The sequence below is a fragment of the Numenius arquata genome, chromosome 1, assembly GCF_964106895.1.
Source record: "Numenius arquata chromosome 1, bNumArq3.hap1.1, whole genome shotgun sequence".
Taxonomy (NCBI): domain Eukaryota; kingdom Metazoa; phylum Chordata; class Aves; order Charadriiformes; family Scolopacidae; genus Numenius; species Numenius arquata.
The window spans coordinates 66312335-66327232 of record NC_133576.1 but is presented as its reverse complement, the minus strand read 5'-3'; positions in this window follow the sequence as shown (position 1 = coordinate 66327232).

The following is a 14898-nucleotide window of genomic DNA, read 5'->3' as shown; positions in this document are numbered from 1 at the left end:
AAGAGACAAGAGCCTGAGGACAATCTCACCACCATATTGACCCAGGACCATGGGCTGGTGTTGCCAAGAGGGAGTGGGTGGTTAGCTCTGTTTCAGAAACCAGCCTGAAGAGCTGCCTGGCAAAATGTGACACAAATTTACTGACAATGTCTGAGCTGCATGTATTTTGGTGCAGTGGGGTCAGCAATAGTTGTGGGGCAGTGTGTCTGTGGCTGTGCTGTAGTGTCTGCAGCTATCCGTGTTGGTAGTGAATGAGCATTCAATGGGCTTTGCACAAACCATTTTCCCTTCGGTGTTCATGTGTTTTATGGGCTTGGAAGTTAAGGAGGAAATAGAAATGCTTGTAGGGGGAAGTGCTTTTAATACATCATAGTAATTTTTTACTTGTGACTTTTGTGTTAACATAATTTGTAGCTCTTTCATGTTCTCCTTTCATTCTCTCTCCCCTGATTTTTGCTGTGCAAACACTGAGATTTCCTGATAGAAGGAGACTTTAAACAGCCCACAAAGATCGACTGCTTTCATGCTTCCAAATGTTCTCAGGCAGTTAAGCTCAAGAGACTCGTGCAAGAGCACGGATCGAGTAACTTATTGACACACACGCAGATGAACACTGGGGAAGGGAGGACATGAGCCATCTGCCCTGACATGAAAGGGCAATATGACTTTACACCACAGGGCAATCACCCCACTTGAACTATGTGACGGCACTCTCTGAAATCAACTGGGGCAAGCCAGCTCCTCCATGCCAAACGACTGTGCGGCCTCACATTCCCAAGCTAGTTTAGAAATAAAACCCCAGAAATACTGCACGAGCCTCTTTCAGTAACAGTAATTTTCTTAGTAAAGAGCAAAGCTGCTACTCCTAATGGCCAGCCCTCCAGTGTCTGCGCTCCTTGACTACATCCATTTATATCAGGTTATATATACTCCTGTACACCATGAAAGCAAATGGTACTGTAGACTGAAAGTAGGAGAAACCTAAAGAAGACTGAGAATAGCAAGGGAAGGAGTCAAGTCTGCGGCTACCTCTTGCAAGGATGAAGGAAGGAAGGAGAAGAAACTTGGCAAACTAGAGTGGTTCTCACACTTCATCTGAGAAGATGTAAAAGCAGTGGTCTGAGCTGCCCTGGTCTGGCAGGTCTCTGTGTTGCCTCTGAGTGCAGTATACAGAAGTAAGGAGGATCACAAAACAAAAAAGGGTTGATGTGGTCAAAGAGAAAATGGAAGAAAGCTGAGCAAATAATCACAGAGCCTAGCAAATGCCAGTAAAGGGATGAGGGCTGGAACAGCAGCTAACTAGGAATAGCTACAAAAATAGTAAGGAAAAGCTCTGATTTCTACATGGATGCAGGTCTGAAGTTGCAAAATTCCATTACAAACTGATCTCAAATACAAGGGCCTGAGTTTACCCTCCAGGTGTTTTTGGCCACTAAGCCAGTGTAAGGTTTTTGTTTGTTTCCTTTCCGATGATACCACCTTTCTGTCAATCGATAGAAGAAATCTAAGCAATTTCCAGCTAAAGGCTGGGTGTATGTGTCGTGTAATTTCTTGTTAGCATGAGCTGGTGCTGTAGCAGGGATAGTTAAAATCAAAAGGCATATAACCATTTTTTCAGCAGTCTCAGCAGAAATGGGATTTGAGACAAGGTACAGAGATGAAGACAGACAGCAAGATTTGTTGGTGCACTCTGGAATTACGCTTTTTCCCCTCTTCAACCCCAACATTATACAAGAATGTAAGAGAAGAGATGCCCAACAGAATAGAACTGGTGGGCCATCCAGTTTGGCCTTCTGTCTGCAGAAACAGCAATGGGACGTTTAGCACACGAGCCTGGCCACTTCACAGCAGACCGTCTCCCTCAAACCGTGCCAGTTTCTGCAATCATTGGATTTGGGATGTTAGAGAGTATTTTCCTGCCTAGTCCTTCTGGTGTCTGTTTATAGATATGCTGAACATGAATTTGCCTTCTCCCTTTCTCAGCCTGCTGGTACCGCTTGCCCTCACCCCCGCTGTCGGAACAAGGTACAAGAGTTCCCTATGGGCTCAGTAAAGGAGCGCTTGCTTTTAAACCAGTCTGCCTCTTGCTTCATTAAGTTCAAGGACTCAGTCAATAACAGCTTTGCATTCAGCTTACCCAGCACCCCCCTGATTCTGTCACGCTTATTCTTCCTGTTCAAAATGAAGGGTCCCAAACTTTGGCAGTCTCCTTTCGGAATCCCGTTACTTCATCCCCTGGATCCTTTTCATTGCTCTTCTCCTGTATCACCTCCAACCACTATGTCCTTCCTGAGACACAGAGCCAGTATTCGACACACAGCACTTGAGGTGTAGCACATCCCAGCTTGATATGGTGGCAGAAAGTCAGTCTTGCTCTCAGTGATGATACCTTGCTGATGCTTTGGCCTGATGATCTTTGGCTTTTGCATCTGCCACTGCATGTTGAGACAATGACTTTGAAAACCAGCCAGTGATGACTCCAAGGTCTCTTTCTTGTAGTTGCAGCTCAGTTACAGATGACATTTACAGCTCAGGTTTCAGCATCGTGCAAACATGGTTTAGACTACTGTTCCCTAGATGCATTACCTTGCCTTTATTGATACTGAAGCTCATCTGCCTCTTTTTTTCCAACTCATCCAGCTTTGTGATATTTTCCTGGAGTTTCTTACAATCTGTGAATCTGTTGTCTACCCAAGGTAGATTTATAAATTTTACTGTGCATTACCTTTCCCAGATCATTCCTGAACACAGCCAGCCCTGGCACAGGTGCTTAACAGGCAGAACTGGAGGCAAAGTGATGGGGCTGTGGTTCTCAGATCCCTCCAGAGCACTTTAGCATGCTTTGGCCTGTGTGCCCCCTCTATACTTTGGTGGCCATATGGTCCCACTACTCCCCATGTCTGCTTCCTCCATGGGTGCCTTTGGGTTCCTTTCAGCCCTTCTCATTTTTTATTTGCTTTCAGCTTGCTGTGTGCATGGACTTCCCTGTTCTGTTTTTTTTAGTCAGATTTCCATTTTTTAAAAAATGTTTTTCTATGTGATAGCCTGCATAACTTTACAGTTAAGGCTTGAAGGGATTTTCTGGACTGTTTTGTTTTCTTTCTGAATTGTGGCACTTTTTACCTGGCTTCTAGCACTATATTTTTCAACAGCCTCCAGGCTGCTCCAAGGCTTCTTTCTTTTTGGACAGTTGCTTTTAGGAATTTTTTGCTTGTCTATTTGTTCATTTCTGACCAGTTACCTCATTTTTCGTTTCATTTTCTTGAAATTCAGTACTGTAGTCACTATCACAGAGACTCTTACTGAAGTGTGTCCTGTGCATCAGGTTATATTCAAAATAGCCTCTTTTCTCGTGGTTTCTGAGGCTGGTTGTTCCAGGAAGCAGCCATCTATTGTCTCCAGAAAATTTATTTCCCAGCTCATTTTTTAGTACTGATGTGTAAAAGCACATGTAATTTTTATTCTGTTGCTTAATATTGCTCAGGCAAGTCAAATGGCTTTGTAGGAGGTCTAACTTTTCTCCATTGTTTATTGTAGTTGGGATTTTACTTCCCTCTTGGTCTTTTCAGAGATGCATTGGACATTAGCCACATTCAGCTTGCATGTTGCAGCATTCCAGGTGCTGTTCAATACCTACGTGTTTTCTCCTGTTTCTAGTTTAGGAGACATCATAGACAAGTATTAGTTTTCAGTGACATCTAGTGAAGTCTTCCTCCTATTGTGCCCAAGAAGCCAGGTACCATGCAGTCACAAGAAGTTTTCTATGTCAAATAGGTGAATCTCCACTGTCACCACCTTCTTCTTCTTCACCCCTCTGCCACAGGAGCAGGGGCAGTGAAAGATGACACTCAGCTGGAGTCAAGTGTCTCATCTACAAAACTAGGTCCCTCCCCTGGACTGTAGTCCCAGGCATCCCAGCCGACCCCCAACAGCCCCCAGCACAGGGTCATCATCACATGAATGTAAGCCAAATATTTCCTGCCCTTTCAAGCCTTTCAGGAATCAAACCCCACTTTCCTTTTTCGTCTTCCTTCCACTTTTCCTGAGCAAAACTGCCCTGTTGCTGTGCCCTTTCCCACTGGCAGCAACTCGATGTTTCTTTGAAAGCCACTGGCACTTTTAGACTGTATATAGCACTGCCACCTGGTGAGTCTGGTATGGAAAATAATGCTCTCGCTCCACAAATCATTGCATATATGGTTCATTGGCCACAGCTGGAGAAGTTTGATGCAAATACAGAGAGATGGAAGAGTAGGGGATGGAAGATTTTGTGCTGGGCTTTTGTGTTGTCCATTGGCTTTTCCATGGAGTTTAAACAAGCTAACCTGAGCACTAATAATAGGCATCGCTTGCTCATGCAACTGGCAGGTTTGACCTGTTGCACTTTTTGTTTCTCATCATGTTCTTGTAGCTGGAAGTGGTTCAAGCACAAGGGACTGAGGGGTTGTTTTCAGAAAAGAGATAAGAAGTAGAGGGTGCTTTTTCATTTTCCAGGGCGCAAGTAATACAGTATTTTGCATCTGTGACCATACTAGCCGGCAGGTACCTGCAAGGAGCATTTCCTCAGTGAATCCTCACTATTGTTTTCACCTGCTCCATGCCAAGATAATTCCAGTGACCTCAGCAACCCCCCTTTTAAAAAAAAAAAAAAAACACACCAAAACTCATTGTAGAGCAGACTTCGTTTCTTTTTATCTATGTTATTTATTATTTCTTTTTCTTGAAGTTACCAGAAGCATAGAAAATAACATCCAGAACTTACTTACAATTTGGAATAGGATTGTCTGAGCTTTTTGTTGACTTTCCTGACTATTTCTGTCTGCACAACTTAGGCAGAGAGTGGTTCAGGATTTCCATCCACTCTTCACATACAGTAAAGAGTTTATTAAAATCAGTTTGATCTATGAGTTGCATGCAGTAAGCCCCTTATCTAAGCGACTCTTATGTTCCTCTATACTCTTTTGTTCTCCTTTGCACCATCCTGTCTATTCCCAGTATGTTGACACAAAGTCCTCATTCAGTAATTGTTGAAAACAGATAGGAGCATGTCAGAATTTTTTTTTCCATCACTTAACAGAATTCTGTAATATTTTATACGAGGGATGCCTTTGTTCTCTATGGCCACATGATGAGTGAGAAATTAAAACATGAGGTTTTCCAAGCAGGATTAACTGCAGTTCCTGCAAATCTGCATGCCATTGCCAGACGCATTGTCTGTGACTGCTTCTGAAATGTGCATGTAACAGGAAGGCATACTCTATATGGAAGAAAAATCCCACAGTTTTACAGAAAAAAAAATTCCCACTGTAAACATTAGGAAATGACAAATACTCTTAGGACATATTTATGTATCCAAAACAATATCAATTATTAAAGTGAAAGGGGAAAAAAACAAAATTTAACTAAAAATAATGCACACTGTTTAATAGATTTGTTTAAGAGTCATAAACAAATAACCCATGAATACTTTAAAAGAGTTAGTGTTGCAGGAAGCAGACACCCAGAAGATTTTATTAAAGATTCAAACATTTATGAAGTGTGCTCTAGAGGTTAGAGCAGGGGCCTGACAGTCAAGAGACCTGCCTTATTTCCCTGCTCTGCTGCACATCTTTCCTGAAGTCAGTGAACCACCACATACACGGCTCTACTTCTGCTGCAGCAGGGATGGTTTTGCGCGGTTGAGCTTTGTGTCTGAGCTGTGCTGAGGAACAAGTATCAGTCTCAGGCTGAGGAGAGGTTAACTACCCATGTCGCCACGGCAGTCTGTACAACTACAAAAGGTTGCATTACAATGTGTTTCTGGGACACCTCTGAGTTGTCCTGACCCCATCCCCATTCCTATCACCTCGCTCAGTTGTTCCACAAGAGGCAAGTGTAAGTCATGTTATACTACATGTTAACTACATGTTATACAACCCCAGGCAACGCTACAGGCTTGGGGAAGAGTGGCTGGAAAGCTGCCCAGCAGAAAAGGACCTGGAGGTGTTGGTGGACAGCTGACTTAACATGAGCCAGCAGTGTGCCCAGGTGGCCAAGAAGGCCAACAGCATCCTGGCCTGTATCAGGAATAGCGTGGCCAGCAGGAGTAGGGCAGTGATGGTACCTCTGTACTTGGCCCTGGTGAGGCCTCACCTCGAGTACTGTGTTCAGTTCTGGGCCCCTCACTACAGGAAGGACATTGAGTTGCTGGAGCGTGTCCAGAGGAGAACCACCGAGCCGGTGAGGGGTCTGGAGAACACGACATACGAGGAGAGGCTGAGGGAACTGGGCATGTTTAGTTTGGAGAAGAGGAGGCTGAGGGGGGACCTCATTGCCCTCTAAACTACCTAAAAGGAGGTTGTAGAGAGGTGGGTGTTGGCCTCTTCTCCCAAGGGAATGATGACAGGACCAGAGGAAATGGTCTGAAGTTGCGGCAGGGGAGGTTTAGATTAGATATTAGGAAGAATTACTTTACTGAGAGAGTGGTCAGGCATTGGAACAGCCTGCCCGGGGAGGTGGTAGAGTCGCCATCCCTGGAGGTATTTAAGAAACGTGTAGACATGGCACTTCAGGGCATGCTCTAGTGCCTGAGATTGTTGGTTTGCATCTGTCTGTGGGTGGGTGTGGTGTGTGGTTTGTTTGTGCATTTTTTTTTGGTTGGTCTTTTTTTTTTTTTTGGGTTGGACTCAATGATCTCAAAGGTCCCTTCCAACCATGAAGATTCTGTGATTCTGTGATTCTTCAAGCCGCTGAAGCCAGGGCATAGGCTTTAGCCTCTTTTGTCCCTCCAAGGCAATGGCCAGAGATATAACCATCCCAGAATTTATCCCAGAAACTCTAAAGTAAAAGCCTAGCAAAGCAGAAACTGAAGAAGTTTACTAAAAGGAGGATTTGAGGTCTTTTTATGATAAACAAGGAATAAGAAATTGCAGGCAAAAAAGCTAAGGTAAACTGTTGTTTGAATAGAAGACCAACAGTATGAAGTCCTTATAATGCAAACTTTTACCCATTTACATAAACTCTCCCCTCAAACATTTCCCTCCTTGCCTCCCTTCAGGTGAGCCTGCTTACAGGATAGACCTCACAGAAAGCCCAGTCTTAGGTCCATGAGCTGCAGCTGGTGTGTGACCGGGATCCCAGCACCGGGGAGGCTGAAATAAGGCAGAAAAAGGGAGAGGAAAGCCATTGGCACCAGGGGTTCAGAATAGCCAGTTGGTGCCCACAATAAATGGAAACAAGTCTGAGAAAGCTGCATCAGGCAGTTTCCACCTTCTCTCCCGCTTGCTGTGACATCTGAGAAAAGCAGAAACAAGCATCCCACATTATGCTACTGGCAGCATTACGAGTGGGGAACAGGAGTGGCGTCATGATTCTCTTGTGTTATGTGATGGAAAAACCCACTGATGAGTTTCCTGCAGCTCCCCACCCAACCTGAATATTTTAGGGTTCAGGTAACCCTAAAATTGGCAAAAGAAAGATTTTACTTGTAAATTAATGTGTTACAACAAAAATAAAGAAGATCTTGAAAGAACAGTGAGGAGAACTAAAACCTTTAAGCCTTACAATTAATTCCAGGTGATGCCCACAAAACTCTGGCTAACCTTCAGGCATCCGAATATCCTTAGGGTCCAAGCTCACATCTACAAACTTCCAGACGCACCAAAATTTCTGCTGTTGCATGTGCCTGAAGAAGCCTGTATCTGCTCTAGCCCATCTATATGGATAATATTGTCCTGCTTTGGGCCTACTTAGTGCTGCAGGTTATCAGGAACCATTCATCCTGCCACCGCTTGTCTCCATCCTCAGGCTGTGGTGGTAAAGGCTCTCAGACCACACCTAATTGTCCAAAGCAGAAAACCCACGTGCTACTCACTGGCCTGAATGAGGGGGATGAGGATCCATGACACTACATGAGGAGATCCGAGTCCCCTGTTTCCAGCTCTATCTGAGTGCACAATCACTAAATACCGAGGGAACTAAATTCATGTGGTTACGAGTACCGGAGAAAGAGGACAGGTGAACTATCACTTCTTGCCCAGTATTTTGGTTTCTTTCAGCAGTGCGTGGTCCTCCCAAGGTGTTATGAAGGGGAGTGTCAGCACTATGTATGAATTGTACAAATTCCACAGGGTAAAGCACAGCCTGATGATGTTTGAGGCCTGACAGAGGGCTGCTAATAGGAGTGGAACACTGCCTTTCTGCCTCACAGATCCAAGTAAAACATTTTCCTTCTCTCTTAGCTCATTTGGCCTGCCAGTTGGTCTTCACCAACAGCAGAAAAGATGTAAACATTGTGGAAGATGCTCTCAGAGCTTTCTGTGAGCCCTTTACTCCTCAGTGAGCCTTCCCAGATCTTGACTTAATTTTCCTCCTTACAAGTACATATGATTGAGCTGATTGATCCTGACAGATTGTAAATCTAGGGAACAATACTCAGCCTTTAATTTGTTAGGAGGTGTTGGAGGACCTTCAGCAGGGCACTGTCTGAGCAGGCGAGCATTCCCTGAACAGAGATAGCTGTAAAGCTGAGCCACATGGAGATTTCAGCTACAGCTAAATTTCTAATGCAACAGACTGATTTATTTTCTAGTGACATCTCTGAGCCATGGCATCCGAGCACTATGTGGTCTTCAAAGAGATGTGAAGTAGTGACCTTGAAGAGTTTACAGTTCAAATGTGGGATGAGCACCCATGAGTGAATCTAAAAAGTAAGTTGTGGGATGGGAGGGTGGTCCTGCAAGGTAGCAATGGCACAACAGCAAAAACCCTGGCCACCAACAGTCACATCTTGTTTACTGCTCTGCCATTGCCTCCGCTTGTTACATAAATGCGTCTACGAAGTGCAACTGCTTTTGTAATCCAGCAGGGACTGATGGGTGCAAGACTATGTGGCTCGATAGACAACCACCTGGCTCATTAGGCCGCTTGTGAGTTGCACAATCACCTGTAATTAATGGTAATAAAAAGTCAGGTCCACAGCTCATCCTCTGCACTCCAGGCCCTGCCTTTTTGTCTCTAATCTGTCCCCAGAGAGGAGATTTTAGAAAGTTTCTTTCGTTTCTTTAGAAAATATCTTAAGGGAGTACAAGGCATGCATTTTTACTTTCAGAAAAAGGTAAAAGAGAATACAAATATCCCTGTTTTCTTGTAATCCAGATTCTAAGTAGATTTAATGGCCCTGTTAGTGCTGAGCAAAATTAAGTCCTTATGAAACATGTTACAAAGTACCTTTGTAGATCTCATTTTTCAATAAAAAAAGGGTTTAGGTCATGTTGAACAATCTGCTACTTATTAGCACTTTGCCTTCAATAGGTCACCTTTCATAGTATAATACTCTGTTTTCATTAAGCACTGAATCCGAAAAAGCTATATTTTTAGAACTCAAACAAAATATATAACTTATATTGTAAGCACAAAGATGAAGAAATACAAAACATTTAACTAGAAAACTCTTATCTTACACAAATCTGTCAGATTCAATGTTTTTCTCTAAATGCTGTGATCATTACAGGAACAGCTAGTACTTTTTAAATGTGAAATGTTAGGTGTCACATTTGTTGTCCAGCCAGGAAAGGAAAAAAAATAAAATAATAAAAAAAACCCCCACCAAACAGAAAAAGGAAAAAGAAAGAGCAATAAACAAAAATAAGCAGATATTGAAGACTTTGACATATTCAATCTGGTCTCCATCTTAGAATCACACACACCTGAAAAGAAAGAATATGAAGTAATGTAAAACTTAGTGTACTTATATTTTAATAGATAAAAATATGTTAGATGCTAGTTATTCTTATTTATTTATTTATTTTATTTTTTTATTTCTTTGTGAGTCCATTTTTTTTCAGACTTGCCCGAGGAATATTTAAGATAATAATTTTAAGATTAAAAAATCTCCCTTCATCTTTTGTAATAACAGTTACTTTGAGACATAAAAACCTGAGACTATGCTCACATTTCTCAAAGGCTATTCCAACATATGGATATGTTATTTTTCACTGATCATTTACTTTTGAGTGCTTGTAATGGTTCAGCCTCTTCTTGGAAGCACATTATATGGAGAATAAGGAATGGGTAAGTAACTTCTTCCTGTTTCATCTTTTGCAAAAGTGAGATAATACTTCTAACCCTTCTACCTTAGAAAGTTCAGTATTCCTTTAGGAGCACTAAATTTTTTGCTTTGACCAAACAATCCTCCCATTTGATGAGTCATATGCAGGTGGTTGCATTTGCATGGGAGGCATTGATATACACTTTTTCATTGATGACTAAAAGATGTAACAGTAGATGGAGAGATCAATGGCATCTGCCAAAAGACAGGAAAGTTACAATTCTCTACAATTCTACCTTGGAAGTGGAACCTGGAAGCAGAAATCGGTACTATCTTCAGTTCTCCGTGCCATATGCAGGGGCAAGGAATTTTATACACCCGCGTTTTTTCCTTATTTTGTGACGTACAGGGGGTAATTTTTTTTAATGTTGGGATAAGGTCTTAGATGCAGAAACACTGTCTCTTCCCTGTTAGCCACTAACAATGAGATAAAAGACACACCCCCACTGTATTTGTTTTCTGCTTCAAGTTATCTCCAACACTTTTCTGAGTAGGATGCATGGAAAGTACTGTCATCCTGAATGTCCTAGTGGCAGGCTGTAGGTCTCTGCCATGGGAACCCCTCAGAGGTACCTAAATCTGGTTAGTGATCTTGAAGACCTGTGATCCTCCTTCACAAAAGAGCAAATATGAAGAGACCGTCAGCTGTCTACATCCCAGGAGAGGATTACAGGTGCTGTAGTTAAAGGACATTCCTAAACCACAGCGAGGGAGGAGATTTCAATGACAGCATTCAAGCACTATCTCATGATCAGGGTAGCCTGAAGAAGTTGCCTATAAGCAGGTCATCCTTCAGACCGCTGATGGTTTTTATCTGAAACTTGCTCCCCCATCATCCTCAGAGCCCCTCCTGCACCTGCTCCTGTATGAGTCTTTTTGAATGTTGGTGTGAAGTACACTTTACTTCAGATTATGCTAATCCCAATGTCACATGAAAAGGCCTCAGTTCTTTCCTGTCTCTACTGGAAACAGCTCTTTCTGCATCCTGGCAGTATGTTTGTCTCTCTCGTGCCAGTGTCTCTTGCATCTTACTCCTTCTGTGATTAAATAGGCAATGAATAAACCACATAAAACCTCATGATATGACCTGGGGTTGAAAGTAGGAAATTTAAGGGCTGGTAGCTCTCTCAGAGATCAATTTTAGAGCTCAGACTGGAACTAAGTTGTGCACTTGACATTGCCCCTTCCTCTTCCCTCTCCATCTTGTGAATGAAAGCTTTCTGTTGCTTGCCTTGTTTTGCTAACCATTTACACATGCCCTATCAAATGAGTTATGAAAGTTCAGATTAACCAGCACTGTCAAATCTCCCTTGTTTATGAAGCCAGTACTCTTAAAAGGGGGAGATAACTGTTTGATTTGGAGTGATCTACCACTCTTAATTTTATCCCATTTTTTATTTACCTCACTGGTTTATTTGTTCTTCTGTTCAAAATGCATTAATGCAACTGCTCCATTAAGGGTCAGCAGTTCGTTGGTTAAAGTTTAGTTCACGTTTTGAAAAAATAAAACAGGAATTGAAGGTAATTTCCAATGTTAAATCCTCTATTAAAATCAATATAATTTCCAAAGACAGTATTGATATAGTAAAATAGGTAATGTTTACACATAAATGGCATGCAGAATGTACAAATTTGAGTGCTATATTAATGTCTGAGTGACAAACAGGTAGCCAGCCGATTCATATGAGAGACTTCTTTGTGGAAAAGCAGAATTTTAATTCTGTTTCCATTCTTAGTATATTGGAAATGATTTCTCATCATGCTGTGGATTTTAACTGGTGTATACATCCTTGCAAGTGATAATCATACGCATTTGGGAAATTACTCCCATAAATGTTATTCCATTTGAGAATCCTATATTTTAAGTATCATGTTCAGCACATATTGGAAAGAAGCTTGTGGTTCCTACATGGAAACATCATTTGTATTTAATCACACAGTTGGGAGTAGTTATAGTAACTAAGTAGATGCAGGCAGTTTAAAATGCACAGATTGTTACTGCAACCTAGCTTGCCACAGGCACTTTTTCCCTTTGATAGCTCAAGTGCCGAATAAATAAAGTACAATCAATGCTCAGAACTGGTCGAAAAAGCTGTGCCGTGTAGGTTATGCTGTCAGTCCTATTAAATAAGGCTGCACAGCTTAGCTATGACAGTGTGAAAACAAAGGGCACATGGGCAGCTTTCTTACTGCCTTTTGTACATTGTCTCTGGCATCTGGAGGGCACAGCAGCAATTTCACCAGGCTTAACTGGGCTCTCCTTTGTGCCTGGGTTTTTTTTTTTTACAGCAGATGGAAGCTGGGCTAGGACATTCGTCTTGTCTCCAAGCATCTGTGTGATGCCAGCTGCATGCACAGGGTCAGAGGTGGCTTCTGCACCAGGTCTCGCCAGGCAGTTTATGTTCAGCACCTTTCTGTTCAAGCAATGTTTAACCAGTGTTTGTGAATATTGGAAAATAAACATGTTTTTTCCAGTAATCATCCAGGGACTGAGTTTAAAGAAGAAATTAAATTAATCTAGATCCTGAAATGATTTTCATAAATGTATCAATGTACAGGCACAGATACAACAATGGTCAAAATACAAATGTATAGACCTTTTTGCCTTATTCAATTTACATCAAAATTTTCAGCTTAAGGGTGTTGGGACATAAAATCTTAATACCCTTTCTCATTAAAAATTATAAAAATATATGTAGTTGTATGTATGTATTTTGTGTGTGTTCTGATCTGTGTGTACATACGCACAGATGCAAGAAAGCCCTACAGAGGAGAAAGCAAATGATTCTATGTTTGTCTGAAAATAATCTAATTTGTTGTAAGGCACTTAAATACTACAGAAATGGCCCTTAGAGAAAATCTGAAGCTAGACAAATAGATTTATATCTGTACAGTAGCATGCCTAGTTTTTAAAGATTTACTTATGCAAGTTTCCTATAAAACATTAAAACACATCTAGGCCCATGTGCTATGGCAGAATTGTTGATACAAATTTTGCTGCCTCCTACATTAATGTTACACATGATGTTTGTTTTTCCTTCCCTCCTTTTCCAAGGTATAAATGAATTGCTTATGTGGAGTTCAGTAACATAACTGTACAAAATTAGTTACAAAGAGAAATGTCAGAGTTGATATTCCTGACACAGGCCTTTTTAACTCTTGTTATGTCTTAGGCTTGCATATCGGAGATGGAATAATGCAGCAGTCCAAGATCCCAGGAGGCTCCTGCTACCATTGTCTTTTAGGTTTTTAGCCTGTGGCCTTGATTGAAAGGAGAGCTTCAACTGGGAGTACTCATTCCTTATTATTAAAAAAATGGGCATTCTGGCATGCCTTTGTGAGGGGGAAAAAAAAAGAGGAAAAAGGAAAGAAAAAAAAAAAAGAAAAAAAGAGTTTAAAATATTTGCTTTCTGTTCCTGTGTAAAAACTTCTGAGATGGAGTTTGGCAATTGATGTTGAAGTAGAGTTAGACAGCTTTTGAAACACTTACCTAGTTCACTAGCATTACGGAGGATCTAGTTCACTGCGGTTTAGATTCATAGACAGCATTTTGCTTTTCTGTGATCAAAATGCCTGTGCAGTTTGAAGGGCTTATCATCAGAGTTGAATCCACACAGAACCTAACCTAAGAAGAGTCAAGAAAAGCATACATTTAAAGGGCTTTGATGCTCCATCACATAGCCATTCAGTGGCTATAATGGAAGAGGAGTACATGACAGACTTTGCTCATGCCTGTCATTCATAAATCTCAGTTATATATTCCAAGTGGTCTAGATTTCACAGTGAAATTGTGTCGGTACCTCACTAAGCTGCAGAATAAACTCTCACTGCTCTAATCGCATATATTACTTTTCTTTACTCATACTACTGAAGAGCATATATGCTGAAATTAGATTATTTTATTTTCAAGACGATCCCTTTAATATATTCACATATTTTAGCAGATAGTGCAACCTACCAGATCACAGGAAGCAGGTTTATTGATGTTTTTCATACCTCTCATTAAAGAATAAATGTGTGCAGGCATTTAAAGTTGAGAAGTAAGTAGAAAAATGACAGATTTCAAATATTAATATTACATTCAGGATATCTTTTTTCTTACTTTTTCAGCCAGAATGCAGTCCTTTTAAAGTAGTTTGGCAAAGGATTAGGACTTATAAAATATGTCTGGTTGAGACAGTAAGTAGATTAGTCAGAAGCTGTGATATTTTTGCCATTCTCTTCAGCAGAGCCAAGATTTTGGCCTATGGTCTAATTTTGCAATCTTTCATCAAGCAAAATTCATGAGTATCAAATATACACAGTAGTGTTCCCACACGGGCCATCAGTAAGGCTGTGAACACACAGTCAATAATGTAGAGAAAAGGGCGAACTTTTTTTTGCAGGGAACGTAGTCATTCAGATGAGTGGTCATTGCCAAATGCCACTCTGTATGATGACTCTCTCACCACCTTCAGATGTATTTCTGGTAACACAGCTCTCTTTTTTTGCAGCATACTGTCCTTTCTTAATCCAAAAGCACGCATTGCTTCTATATTGTTCTATCTGTTTCTCTCACTGAGAAGAACATTACCAACTGCATCAGCTCTTTCTTGATTCTCATTTCTGTGGTTGGTTTATACATTGTTGCGTTATTTCATTCTCATGACCATGTGTTTTTTAGGTTTTTTTTTTATTTTATTTTTAATCTTTAATAAGAATATTTTATCTTTAGTAAGAATGCATCCTTCAGTCTTGCATGTTTCCCTCCTCATTTCCTCCCATTTATTCTGTCTACTATTCTTATCAAAGCAATTAATAAGTGTGCATTT